Genomic DNA, 14,081 nt, shown 5'->3' with positions numbered 1-14,081 from the left:
TCAGAGACACCGTGTCTGGGCACCCTGCACGCATAGCACCCCTCATTACTCTCTGTCTCTTTCACCACAGTGCACCAAGGGTTCGTGGAATGTGCCCCAGGTACAGACCAACAATAATAAAACATTCAGACTAATATTCAGGCTGCCTTTTATTATCACTATGCAGCAGGAATTCTGAACAACATCAGTGATGGAATACTCTTCCCCAAGGAAAAAAACAAAAACAAATTTTCTATTGGTCTAAGTTCTAAACAGTTGCCACAGTCATGTTTGAGCTTTAAACATGTATATGAACATTTTTAATTAGCATATTTTATTGCTTAACCCTTAAGAAAAATGATGGCATTCTACTTGGAAGTTAATTCAGGGAACTTTAAGCTCTACAGCTGGCCCTGACATAAGCAGACATGACTATACATGATTGTTTCAAAAGTAAATTTGTTATAGTTGAAAGTCATTCAAGTTTTGGGTACAGTTGGCAGGCTCAAGTCCCATGGTGTGACATATCCCTATATAAGGATCAACTGCGGGCAAATATAAATTGACAAATCTTGCTATGCTCTGAATTTAACATGAACACGCAAGAAGGAACAAGCCATTGATAAAGACAATGACAAATTTGAAGAAGGGTTAAAAACAGAAACTACACAGCCATCTGATCTTTGGCAAACCTGAGAAAAACAAGAAATGGGGAAAGGATTCCCTATTTAATAAATGGTGCTGGGAAAATTGGCTAGCCATAAGTGAAAAGCTGAAACTGGATCCTTTCCTTACTCCTTATATGAAAATTAATTCAAGATGGATTAGAGACTTAAATGTTAGACCTAAAACCATAAAAACCCTAGAAGAAAACCTAGGTAATACCATTCAGGACATAGGCACAGGCAAGGACTTCATGTCTAAAACACCAAAAGCAACGGCAACAAAAGCCAAAATTGACAAATGGGATCTAATTAAACTAAAGAGCTTCTGCACAGCGAAAGAAACTACCATCAGAGTGAACAGGCAACCTACAGAATGGGAGAAAATTTTTGTAGTCTACTCATCTGACAAAGGGCTAATATCCAGAACCTACAAAGAACTCAAACAAATTTACAAGAAAAAAACAAACAACCACATCAAAAAGTGGGCAAAGGATATGAACAGACACTTCTCAAAAGAAGACATTCATACAGCCAACAGACACATGAAAAAATGCTCATCATCACTCGCCATCAGAGAAATGCAAATCAAGACCACAATGAGATACCATCTCACACCAGTCAGAATGGCAATCATTAAAAAGTCAGGAAACAACAGGTGCTAGAGAGGATGTGGAGAAATAGGAACACTTTTACACTGTTGGTGGGATTGTAAACTAGTTCAACCATTGTGGAAAACAGCGTGGTGATCCCTCAAGAATCTAGAACTAGAAATACCATTTGACCCAGCCATCCCATTACTGGGTATATACCCAAAGGATTATAAATCATGCTGCTATAAAGACACAAGCACATGTATGTTTATTGCAGCACTATTCACAATAGCAAAGACTTGGAATCAACCCAAATGTCCATCAGTGACAGACTGGGTTAAGAAAATGTGGCAAATACACACCATGCAATAGTATGCAGCCATAAAAAAGGATGAGTTCATGTCCTTTGTAGGGACATGGATGCAGCTGGAAACCATCATTCTCAGCAAACTATCGCAAGAACAGAAAACCAAACACCGCACGGTCTCACTCATAGGTGGGAATCGAACAATGAGATCACTTGGATACAGGAAGGGGAACATCACACACCAAGGCCTATTGTGGGGAGGGCGGGGAGGGATAACATTAGGAGATATTCCTAATGTAAATGACGAGTTAATGGGTGCAGCACACCAACATGGCACATGTGTACATATGTAACAAACCTGCACATTGTGCACATGTACCCTAGAACTTAAAGTATAAAAAAAAACCCCAGAAACTACAGTATTATTCATGCTTGTGACAGACCAATATATAGATATGCTTTTCTCTTTTTCAAAAAAAAGTTTTAAAAATTTAATCATTTTTTCCCTTTTTGATGTATTTATTTATTATTTTTTGACACGGAGTTTTGCTCTTGTTGCCCAGGCTGGAGTGCAGTGGTGCGATCTCGGCTCACTGCAACCTCTGCCTCCCGGGTTCAAGCCATTCTCCTGCGTCAGCCTCCTGAGTAGCTAAGATTACAGGTGCATGCCACCAGGCCTGGCTAATTTTTTTTGTATTTTTAGCAGAGACAGGATTTCACCATGTTGGCCAGGCTGGTCTCAAACTCCTGACCTCAGGTGACCTCGACTCACTGCAACCTCCACCTCCTGGGTTCAAGCAATTCCCCTGCCTAAGCCTCTTGTGTACTTGGGATTACAGGCATGCGCCACCATGCCCACCTAATTTTTTATTTTAAGTAGAGACAGGGTTTCTCCACATTGGTCAGGCTGGTCTCGAACTCCCGACCTCAGGTGATCTGCCGGCGTTGGCCTCCCAGAGTGCTGGGATTATAGGCATGAGCCACGGCGTCCGGCCTGACAGAGGGGTTTCTGTATCCCGGGGTTTCTTGCCTTGGTGCATCAGAAGAATTGGATCACACGTGGGCTTGGAGAATGAGTGCAAGGTGCTACTGAGTGGAAGTAGCTCTCAGCAAGTGGGGGTTCCAGAAGGGAGATGGTTTTCCCCTGGAGTCGGGCAGCTCATCGCCCAGGCTCTCCTCCAACTGCCCCAGCCAAACTCTGCGTTGTTCTGCAGACTGGGGGGCCTGCCGGCTTGCCCGTGCTGGTGCATTCCTCTTGACATCCAGCCACCTGTGTGTGCCTCTGCCCATGTGCTCCTATGGAAGTCCAGCCGCTTCTGTGTCTCCCTGCTAAATCTCGGAGGTTTTTATAGGCACAGGATGCGGTGTGCAGGCCAAGGTAGTCATGGGAAATGCAACATTTGAACACCAGGGCAGGAGTGCCATCCTCACCTAGGTTCTTGGGGGTAGATCCCAGCCAGGGACCACCCTCTTCCCTTCCCAGCACCGCCATATTATTACTTATCTATGTAATAATAGTGCTACAAACTTACTAGCCTGAAGGAACACACATTTATTATCTGTTTCTGTGGGTCAGGAGGACTTCCAGTTCCAAAATGCCAGCATAGAAGCATGCTGGCTTCACTCCCTCCACAATAAACCAAAAACAAATGTACAGTGTCAAGATTATCACCAGAAATATTCCAGAACTCATATATGAAAATGAGTTCCCAGGGTCACAAAGAAGTGAAAAACTCTAAGCAGATGGTAAGAGAATTGGACTTCCACATTTGTGACGTTTCTCCCCTCATTCTGACTGGCATCAAGCACAAGAAAAAATTTCCCCCAACTCACAGTTTCTACACTGGAAAAAGTGAGGCTGAGGTGGATAACCAACTTCTCTATCATCCTGGGTTCCATGGCAGGAGACCCATCCCTACCTTAAAGCCACAGGAAGCACTGTGGGTGCCCGAAAGGAGAAATATCCCGGAGAATAGTCAGACGCGGCAGGGAGGGAAGACTACCATCCCCTGCCCTAGGAACTGCTTTGTAAATCAGCCAAAGACGACACCAAACCAGAGTGGCTGTTCAGCAGCACCACACTGCAGAAGGTTTGTTCCACAGGTCTTGTGGGGACTTTCACTCGCGTCTGTGTGAAGAGACCACCAAACAGGCTTTGTGTGAGCAACAAAGTTGTTTATTTCACCTGGGTGCAGGCGGGCTGAGTCCGAAAAAAGAGTCAGCGAAGGGAGATGGGGGCGGGGCCATTTTATAAGATTTGGGTAGGTAGTGGAAAATTACAGTCAAAGGGGGTTCTTCTCTGGCTGGCAGGCATGGGGGTCACAGGTTGCTCAGTGGGGGAGCTTTTGAGCCAGGATGAGCCAGGAGAAGGAATTTCACAAGGTGATGTCATCAGTTAAGGCAGGAAGAGGCCATTTTCACTTCTTTTGTGATTCTTCAGTTACTTCAGGCCATCTGGATGTATAGTGCAGGTCACAGGGGATATGATGGCTTAGCTTGGGCTCAGAGGCCTGACATTCCTGTCTTCTTATATTAATAAGAAAAATAAAACAAAATAGTGTTGAAGCGTTAGGGTGGTGAAAATTTGTGGGAGATGGTATGGAGAGAGAATGGGCGATGTTTCTCAGCGCTGCTTCGAGCGGGATTAGGAGCAGTGTGGGAACCTAGAGTGGGAGAGACTAAGCTGAAGGAAGATTTTGTGGTAAGGGGTGATATTGTGGGGTTGTTAGAAGAAACATTTGTTGTGTAGAATTATTGGTGATGGCCTGGATGTGGTTTTGTATGAATTGAAAAACTAAACGGAGTAAGAGGAGAAAAACAGGTACTAAAGGACTAAGAATTGGGAGGACCTAGGACATATAATTAGAGAGTGCCCAAGGAGGTTCAGCATAGCCCTGCCAGCAAAGATTATTTATTTACTTTAAGAGGGAGTTTAGAGTGGCGGTTTGTGATAGCACCAGGAGATATCAGCCGTGATGGCTTGGAGAAACAGTGTAAACTGGCAGTGTAAACAAGAGCAGGGCATTTAAGAGTAGTTGAGAATGGCGAATAGGAGTATGACTAGACAGAAGATAGTAGGGATGATAAGTTTTTTTGGAGTACAGTCCAAGTTGGTCTGGAGTCTGGAATGAGACTGGGGCCTAATAAAAAGGAGTATCGTACAGGAGCTCAAATGGGCTGTATCTTGTAGCATTCCAAGGGCAGGCCCAAATTCTGAGAAGGGCAAGTGGTAAAAGTATTGTCCAGTCCTTTTTAACTTGGTGGCTGAGCTTGGTGAGGTGTGTTTTTAAAAGACCATTAGTCAGTTCTACCTTGCCTGAAGATTGAGGACCCTAAGGAATATGAAGTTTCCATTGAATACCAAGAGTCTGGGTGATTTGACTAACAAAGGCCAGTCCATTATCGGACTGTATAGAGGTGGGAAGGCCAAACCGAGGAATTATGTCTGACAGAAGGGAAGAAATGACCTCGGTGGCCTTCTCAGACCCTGTGGGAAAGGCCTCTACCCATCCAGTGAAAGTGTCTACCCAGACCAAGAGGTATTTTAGTTTCCTGACTCGAGGCATGTGAGTAAAGTCAATTTGCCAGTCCTGGGGGGGGGCAAATCCCTAAGCTTGATGTGTAGGGAAGCGGGTGAAGGCCTGAACAATCCCTGAGTAGTAGTAGAATAGCAGATGGAACGCTGAGAAGTGATTTCCTAAAGATAGATTTCCACGATGGAAAGGAAATGAGAGGTTCTAAGAGGTGGGCTAGCGTCTTGTAACCTAGCCGCTGGAAGAGGTTATGAAATGATGACAGAATAGAACGGGCCTGCGGGGCTGGAAGGAGATATTTTCCTTGGTCCAAGAACCATTTGCTTTGTGTGGGAAGAGATTGATAGATGGAAGTTTCAGTACAGGAGTAGGTGGGAATGGCCAGATGAGAAGGAGAAAAACTGCCGTGAGGGATAGAAGTTGGAACGCTAGCTGCTTTTTTAGCTACCTTATCAGCATAAGCATTGTCCTGAGCGATGTGATCTGATGCCTTTTGATGGCTGCTTTTTTAGCTGCCTTATCAGCATAAGCGTTGTCCTGAGCGATGGGATCTGATGCTTTTTGATGGCCCTTGCAGTGAATAACTCCAGCTTCCTTTGGAAGTAAAGCAGTTATGAGAAGAGTTTTTTTTTTAAAGAGGCATTAATGATGGAGGACCCTTGCATAGTGAGGAAATCTCTTTCTGCCCATATAACAGCATGGTGGTGCAGGATATGGAAGGCATATTTAGAGTCAGTATAAATATTGATGTGTAGTCTTTTTGCAAGAGTGAGGGCCCGAGTTAAGGCAATGAGCGGCTTGCTGAGAGGTAGTAGAGGGGGGCAGAAAGTACGTGCATCAGGTGTGAGGAAGAAAATAGATTTTGGAAGTTATGAGAACTGTAGAGAGTGAGTTGAGCATAGTTTGTGATTTTGAGAGCCTCTAAAAGTATTAAGGCAGCAACAGTTGCCACATGCAGACATGAGGGCTAGGCTAAAAGAGTAAGGTCAAGTTGTTTGGATAAAAAGGCTACAGGGTGCGGTCCCAGCTCTTGTGTAAGAACTCTGGCTTGACTGCAGTAATGGGGGCTGTCTGTGAAGCCTTGTGGCAGTACAGCTCAGGTAATTTGCTGAGCCTGATGGGTGTCAGGTTCAGTCCAAGTGAAAGTGAAGAGAGTCTGGGATAAAGGGTGCAAAGGAGTAGTAAAGAAAGCATGTTTGAGATCCAGAACAGAATAATGGGTTGTGGAGGAAGGTATTGAGGATAGGAGAGTATATGGGTTTGGCACCACAAGGTGGATAGGCAAAACGATCCTGAACTAACCTGTAAGACTTGTCTGGTTTTTGGACAGGTAAAATGGAGGAATTGTAGGGAGACTTTATAGGCTTTAAAAGGCCATGCTGTAACAGGCGAGTGATAACAGGCTTTAATCCTTTTAAAGTGTGCTGTGGGATGGGATATTGGCATTGATTGGGGTAAGGGTGATTGGGTTTTAATGAGATGGTAAGGGGTGCATGATCAGTCGCCAAGGAGGGAGTAGAGGCGTCCTATACTTATGGTTTAAGGTGGGGAGATACAAGGAGAGGATGTGAAGGAGGCTTTAAACTGGGGGAAAAGGTGGCAATGAGGTGTGGTTGTAGCCTAGGAATAGTCAGGGAAGCAGATAATTTAGTTACAGTGTCTCAACCTAAGAAGAGAGCTGGGCAGGTGGGGATAACTAAAAAGGAGTGCATAAAAGAATGTTGTTCAAGTTGACACCAGAGTTGGGGAGTTTTAAGAGGTTTAGAAGCCTGGCCATCAATACCCACCATAGTTATGGAGGCAAGGGAAACAAGCCCTTGAAAAGAAGGTAATGTGGAGTGGGTAGCCTCCGTATTGATTAAGAAGGGGACAAACTTACCCTCCACTGTAAGAGTTACCCAAAGAATCTGTGATGGTCTAGAAAGCTTCCGAGGTGATTGAGCAGCGTCAGTCTTCAGCCACTAAATCGAGAAGATCTGGGAAGGAGTCAGTCAGAGAGCCTTGGGTCAGAGTTCCAGGGGCTCTGGGAGTGGCTGCCAGGTGAGCTGGACTGTCCAGTTTCCAGTGGGGTCCCGTACAGATGGGACACGGCTTAGGAGGAATCCCAGGCTGTGAACATTCCTTGGCCCAGTGGCCAGATTTCCGGCACTTGAAGCAAACTCCTGGGGCAGGCAGTTCTGGAGGAATGCCTGGCCGCTGCAGTTCAGGCGTTTGGGAGTTCTTGTGTGCTGGAGATGTGGCTAAGGTTTCTCTCACAATGAAGGCAAGGAATTGCAACTCAGAAATATGTTGCTACTTGGCTGCCTCTATTCTATTATTGTACACCTTGAAGGCGAGGTTAATTAAGTCCTGTTGTGGAGTTTAAGGGCTGGAATTTAATTTTTGGAATTTTATTTAATGTTGGGAGCAGATTGGGTAATAAAATGTATATTGAGAATAAGACGGCCTTTTACCTTTTAGGGTCTAGGGCTGTAAAGCGTCTCAGGGTTGCTGCCAAACGAGCCGTAAACTGGGCTGGGTTTTCATATTTGATGAAAATGAGCCTAAACGCTCTCTGATTTGGGATAAAGAAAAAGGAGCATTAACTTTGACTATGCCTTTAGCTCCAGCCACCTTTTTAAGAGGAAATTACTGGGCAGGTAGGGGAGGGCTAGTCCTGGAATGAAACTGTAAGCCAGACTGCGTGTGAGGACGGGAGGTGATAAAAGGATTATAGGGTCGGGGAGGTTGAGGAAGAATTGGGACCTGGCTTGGCCTGGTGAGGAGCAGCCTGGGGAGGAGGGGAGAGGTCACATGGGTCCATAGAAAAGGAAGGCCGGAAAGACTCAGTGACACTTGGGGTTGGGACTGAGGGGACAGGAAAGCAGCAAGATTTGGGATGAGTTGCGTTAGGAACAGAGACTAGGGAGGGACTGATATGTAAAAAAGTGCCTGGACATCAGGCACCTCAGACCGTTTGCCCATTTTACGACAAGAATTATTTAGATTCTGTAGGATGGAAAAATCAATAGTGCCATTTTCTGGCTATTTGGAACCACTGTCGAGTTTGTATTGGGGTCAGGCAGCATTGCAGAAGAAAATAAGGCTTTTAGGTTTTAGATCAGGTGTGAGTTGAAGAGGTTTTAAGTTCTTGAGAACACAGGCTAAGGGAGAAGAAGGAGGAATGGAGGGTGGAAGGTTGCCTATAGTGAAGGAGGCAAGTCCAGAGATAAGAGAAGGTAGAGACATGGAGAGAAGGGCTAGGGGGTGCTTGCCCCCCAGGAAAGTGGAAAAGGGGTAGGGACACGGAGAGAAGGGGGGGCGAGTGCTTGCCCCCCCCCAGGAAAGTGGAAAAGGGGTGGGGTAAGCAGCCCTGGGCTGCAATGTGAGCAGCTAAAGCAGGTGTCCCCACAATTTACTTGCCACCAAGGGAATGTGGGTGAATGACCAAGGCAGGTGTCCCCGAGGTGATCAGATACCAGTGAAATGTGGGTGAATAATCAGGCAGGCGTCCCCGCATGATTAAACACCAAGGGAAGACTGTCTTCCTGACTCCGTGACTGGTGCCGGAGTTTTGGGTCCACAGATAAAATGCACTTCATTTGTCTCTACCAGGAAAGGAAAGGAACTGAAATTAAGAGAAGGGAGAGATTGAAGTGTGGCACCAAGATTGAAAGGAGAAAGAGGTTGAGGGATAGTGAGTGAAGTTGGAGAAGAGAAAAGAGGCCACTTACCGGATTTAAAATTGGTGAGATGTTCCTTGGGTTGGTTCGTCTGAGGACCCGAGGTAGTAGGTGGATCTTTCTCAAGGAGCAAAGAGCAGGAGGATAGGGGATTGATCTCCCAAGGGTGGTCCCCCGATCCGAGTCACGGCACCAAATTTCACTCATGTCTGTGTGAAGAGACCACCAAACAGGCTTTGTGTGAGCAACAAGGCTGTTTATTTCACCTGGCTGCAGGTGGGCTGAGTCTGAAAACAGTCAGCAAGGGAGATAGGGGTGGGGCTGTTTTACAGGATTTGGGTAGGTAAAGGAAAATTACAGTCAAAGGGGGGTTGTTCTCTGGCTGGCAGGGGTGGGGATCACAAGGTGCTCAGTGGGGGAACTTTTGAGCCAGGATGAGCCAGGTGAAGGAATTTCACAAGGTAATGTCATCAGTTAAGGCAGGAACAGGCCATTTTCACTTCTTTTGTGAATCTTCAGTTACCTTAGGCCATCTGGATGTATAGTGCAGGTCACAGGGGATCTGGCTTAGCTTGGGCTCAGAGGCCTGACAGGGACGAACCTCTAGGCAACCTTCCTACACTGCCAGGACCTTAGGGACCTCCCCCACTCAGAAAGGGCATGCTCTGATCATTTACTAGAGCTGAGGTGAACTTGGCCTAAAGATGCCACCTAGAGCTGAAAAGAAGACAGTCCACAGCAATAAAAAACCTCTAAGCAAATGTAGCCAATAAAATCCAAAACAAGCCAGACAGAGAAGACTGGAATAAATAATCCTTCAATGCAAAGACATAGACATACATCCACAAGAAACAATAGCACACAGGAAACCAAGGTCTCCCCAAATGGACAAAACGAGAAACCAGTGACTGACCCTAAACTGCAGTTTTAAGGAAACTCAGTGATCGCCAAGATAACACAGAAAACAAATTCAGAAATTTATCAGAGAAATTTAACAAAGAAATCTAAGTAACTTAGAAAGACAAAAATTTTGGAACTTAGGAAAATATTTGCTGAACTGAAAAATTTGTTAGAGGTTCTCAGTAGCAGAGAAGATAGGCTATCTGAAAATATATAGTAAGAGGAGAAAAAAAGAAAAAAAATGAAAAGGAATGATGATTGCCTATAAAATTAACTCAAAAGGCCACATCTAAAAATTATTGGTGTTAAAGAGAAAGTCGAGCAAGGGGAAAGGGTAGAAAGTTTAATCAAAGAAATAACATAAAACTTTCCAAAACTTGAGAAAAAACATAACTATCCAGGTACTGGAAGGTCAGAGAACACAAAACAGATTTGACCCAAATAAGACTGCTCCAAGGTATATAATAATCAAACTCTCAAAGGTGAAGGACAAAGAGGATCTTAAAGGCAGCAAGAGAAAAGAAACAAATAACATATAAAGGATTTCCAATTCATCTGGCAATAAACTTCTCAGTGGAAACCATACAGGCCAGGAGGGAATAGGATGGCATTTTCAAAGAAGTACTGAAAGAAAAAAGCTACCGTTCAAGAATAGTGTCCAGCAAAGGTATTCTTCACCTGTGAAGGAGAGATAGTCGTTCCCAGATAAGCAAAAGGGAAGATAATTCACCACCACTAGACCTGTCTTACAAGAAATGCTAAAGGGAGTTCTTCAATCAATCTAAAAGCAAAATGTGTGACAAAAAGAAAAAAAAGAAAAGGAAAAAAAGAAAGAAAAATAAAAGAAAGAAAAAAAGAAGAAAGAAAAAAAGAGGAAAGAAAATATTTGAAGGCATAAAACCCACTGGTAAAATTAATTAAGAATACTCTTATGCTGAAATTGTGGAGTGCAGTCCACTCATAACTCTAGTAAGTCCAAAAGATGCATCTATCAAAACAATAATAGCTACATTAACCTGTTAAAATATAGGCAATATAAACACAGGCAAATTAAGACAAAAGTCAAAATGTGGGAGTAAGGAAGTTGTAGATTTGTTTTTTTGTTGTTTTTTTTTTTGCTTTTTCTTTGTGTGTTTCCATTCTTTTCTTTGTGATCTAAGTTGTTAAAATGTCTTTCATAAGCCTCATGGTAACCCCATGAGGGTACCATGAAAGATAAAATGTCTTTCATAAGCCTCATGGTAACCCCAATGCAAAAACCTATAATACATTCACTAAAGGTAAAAGCAACAAATTAAAACTTACTACCAGAGAAAGTCACTTAACCACAAAGAGAGACAGTAAAAAAGGAAGAAGGAAGAGAGGAATTACAAAATAATCAGAAAACCACAAAATGGCAGCAGCTAGTCCTTACTTATCAATAACATGGAATGTAAATGGACTAAATTCTCCTATTAAAAGGCATAGAGTGGATGAACGAATAAAGAAACAAGACTCAACTATATAATGCCTACAGGAAACCCTTTCCACCTAAAAAGACATACAGACTGGCTGGGCATGACGGCTCACACCTGTAATCCCCCCACTTTGGGAGGCCGAGGTGGGTAGATCCCTTAAGGTCAGGAGTTTGAGACCAGCATGGCCAACGTGGTGAAGCCCTGTCTCTACTAAAAAAAAACTACAAAATTAGCCAGGTGTGGTGGCAGGTGCCTGTAATCCCAGCTACTAGGGAGGCTGCGGCAGGAGAATCACTTGAACCTGGGGGGCGGAGGTTGCAGTGAGTCAAGATCATGCCACTGTACTCCAGCCTGGACAACAAACAGTGCAAGACTCCATCTCAAAACAAAAACAAAAACATACAGACTGAAAGTGAAGGGGTGAAAAGATATTTCATACAACTGGAAGCCAAAACAAAGCAAGAGCAGCTGTACTTAGATAAAATAGACTACAAATCAAAGACTGCAAAAAGAGACAAAGAAGGTCACCAAATAATAATAAAGGAGTGAATTCAGCAAGAAGGACACTTATAAATATCTATGCACTCAACACTAGGGCCCCTAAGTATATAAAGCAAACATTAATAGATCTAAAGGAAAAGATGGACTGCAATACACTAATAGCAAGGGACTTTAACACTGTACTCTCAGGAAACCGACAGATTATCCTGACAGAAAATTAATAAAGAAACGTTGGAGTTAAACTACACAGTTGACCAAATAGGTATGACAATTACAGAACACTTCACTCAAATGCTGCAGAATACATATTCTTTTCATTAGTATATGGAACATTCTCCTGAATAGATTATGTCATGCGCGTCCGTGTGGAGAGACCACCAAACAGGCTTTGTGTGAGCAATAAAGCTTTTTAATCACCTGGGTGCAGGCGGGCTGAGTCCAAAAAGAGAGTCAGCGAAGGGAGATAAGTGTGGGGCTGTTTTACAGGATTTGGGTAGGTAAAGGAAAATTCCAGTCAAAGGGGGGTTGTTCTCTGGTGGGCAGGAATGGGGGTTACACGGTGCTCAGTGGGGGAGGCTTTTGAACCAGGATGAGCCAGGAAAAGGAACTTCACAAGATAATGTCATCGCTTAAGGCAAGGAACGGCCATTTTCACTTCTTTTGTGGTGGAATGTCATCATCGGTTAAGGCAAGGCAGGGCATTTGCACTTCTTCTGTGATTCTTCAGTTACTTCAGGCCATCTGGGCATATACGTGCAAGTCACAGGGGATGCGATGGCTTGGCTTGGGCTCAGAGGCCTGGCAGATTATATCTTAGGCCACAAAACAAGTCTGAATACATTCAAAAAAGTAAAAATTATATCATATGTCAAATTTTGTTTCTGACCAAAATGGAATAAACCTAGAGATCAATAACAAGAGGAACCTCTGAATCTTCCCAAACACATGGAAATTAAACAACATGCTCCTGAACAACCAATGGGTCAATGAAGAAATTAAGAAGAAAATTTTAAAATTTCTTGAAAAGAATAAAAATGGAAATACAATATACCAAAATCTATGGGATACAGCAAAAGCAGTAGTAAGAGGGAAATTTATAGCAATAAATGCCTATATCAAAAAGCAGAAGGAAATATAAAATAAAATATAAATAATTTTTGTTCAAAAAAGTAGAAATACTTCAAATAAACATAAAGGAATTAGGAAAGCAAAAACAAAACAAACCCAAAATACATAGAAGGAAAGTAAAAAAGATCAGAGCAGAAATAAATGAACTTGAGACTAAAAAATACAGAATATCTAAGGAATAAAAAGTTGGTTTTTGGAAAAGATAAACAAAATCACAGTTTTAGTGGGTCAGGAAGCAGGGCATGGCTTAACTGGATCCTCTACTTCAGGGTCTCACAAGGATGCAATCAAGGTGTCAGCCGAGGTTAGACTGAGCAAGGATCCACTTCCAAGCTCAGGTAGTTGAAAAGATTCAGTAACTCACCAGATACTGGACTGAAGGCCTCTGTCTCTTGCTGGATATTGGTCTTAGGCTGCCCTCTGCTCCTTGCCATGAGGCCTTCTCAACATGACCTTTGTTTTCTTAAAGTAAGCAAGAGACCACACGTGGTGTCTCATGCCTGTAATTCCAAAACTTTGGGGGGACAAAGTGAGAGTATCACTTGAGCCCAGGAGTTTGATACCAGCCTAGGTAACATACTGAGACTCTACAAAAAATAGAAAAAGATAGCCAGGGGCACACACCTGTGGTCCCAGCTACTTGGGAGGCTGAGGTGGAAGAACTTCTTGGGCCCAAGGGGTCAAGACTACAGTGAGCTGTGATCATGCCACTGCACTCACCCTGAACAACAGAGCAAGACCCTCTCCCTCCCACTACCCAGAAAAGCTAGCAAGAGTGAGCATCTCCAGGCAAGACGGGGTACAATTTTATGTTGCACAATCATATCCCATCAGCTTTGCCTTATTCTACTGGTTAGAAGCAATTAACAAGTCTCACCCACACTCAAGGGGAGGGGATTTACACAAGACATGAATAGCTTAAGGTGGGTGTATTAGTCTATTCTTACACTCTGTAAAGGATTGCCTAAGACTGGGAAATTTGTAAAGAAAAGAGGTTTAATTGGCTCACAGTGCCTCAGGCTGTACAGGAAGCATGGCTGAAAAAGTCTCAGGAAACTTTCAATCATGGCAGAAGGTGAAGGGGAAACTGGCAAGTCTTACATGTCAGCAGCAGGAAGAAGAGAGAGGTGAGAGGTGCCACACTGTTTTAAACAATTAAATCTTGCAAGAACTCACTCACTCTCATGAGAACAGCAAGGGGGTAATCCACCCCCACGATCCAGTCACCTCCTACCTGGCCCCTTCTCCAACATTGAGGATTACAATTCAACATGAGATTTGGGCATGCCACAGACCCAAATCATATCAATGGGCATCATGGGGGCCCTCTTAGACTCTGTCTGCTGCATGTTTCATTTC

The 14,081-nt window shown here is 43.7% G+C and overlaps 1 protein-coding gene across 3 annotated transcripts in view; it reads left to right on the top strand.

Annotated features, from left to right (window-relative positions):
• Nucleotides 1–14,081, top strand: part of LOC105470069 (PC-esterase domain containing 1B) — a 157,691-nt gene that overhangs the window by 95,962 nt on the left and 47,648 nt on the right. The window lies entirely within an intron of this gene.

The sequence above is a fragment of the Macaca nemestrina genome, chromosome 10 (genome assembly GCF_043159975.1).
Source record: "Macaca nemestrina isolate mMacNem1 chromosome 10, mMacNem.hap1, whole genome shotgun sequence".
Taxonomy (NCBI): domain Eukaryota; kingdom Metazoa; phylum Chordata; class Mammalia; order Primates; family Cercopithecidae; genus Macaca; species Macaca nemestrina.
The sequence above is the reverse complement of the archived record's forward strand: the minus strand, read 5'-3'. Positions and strand labels throughout refer to the sequence as shown.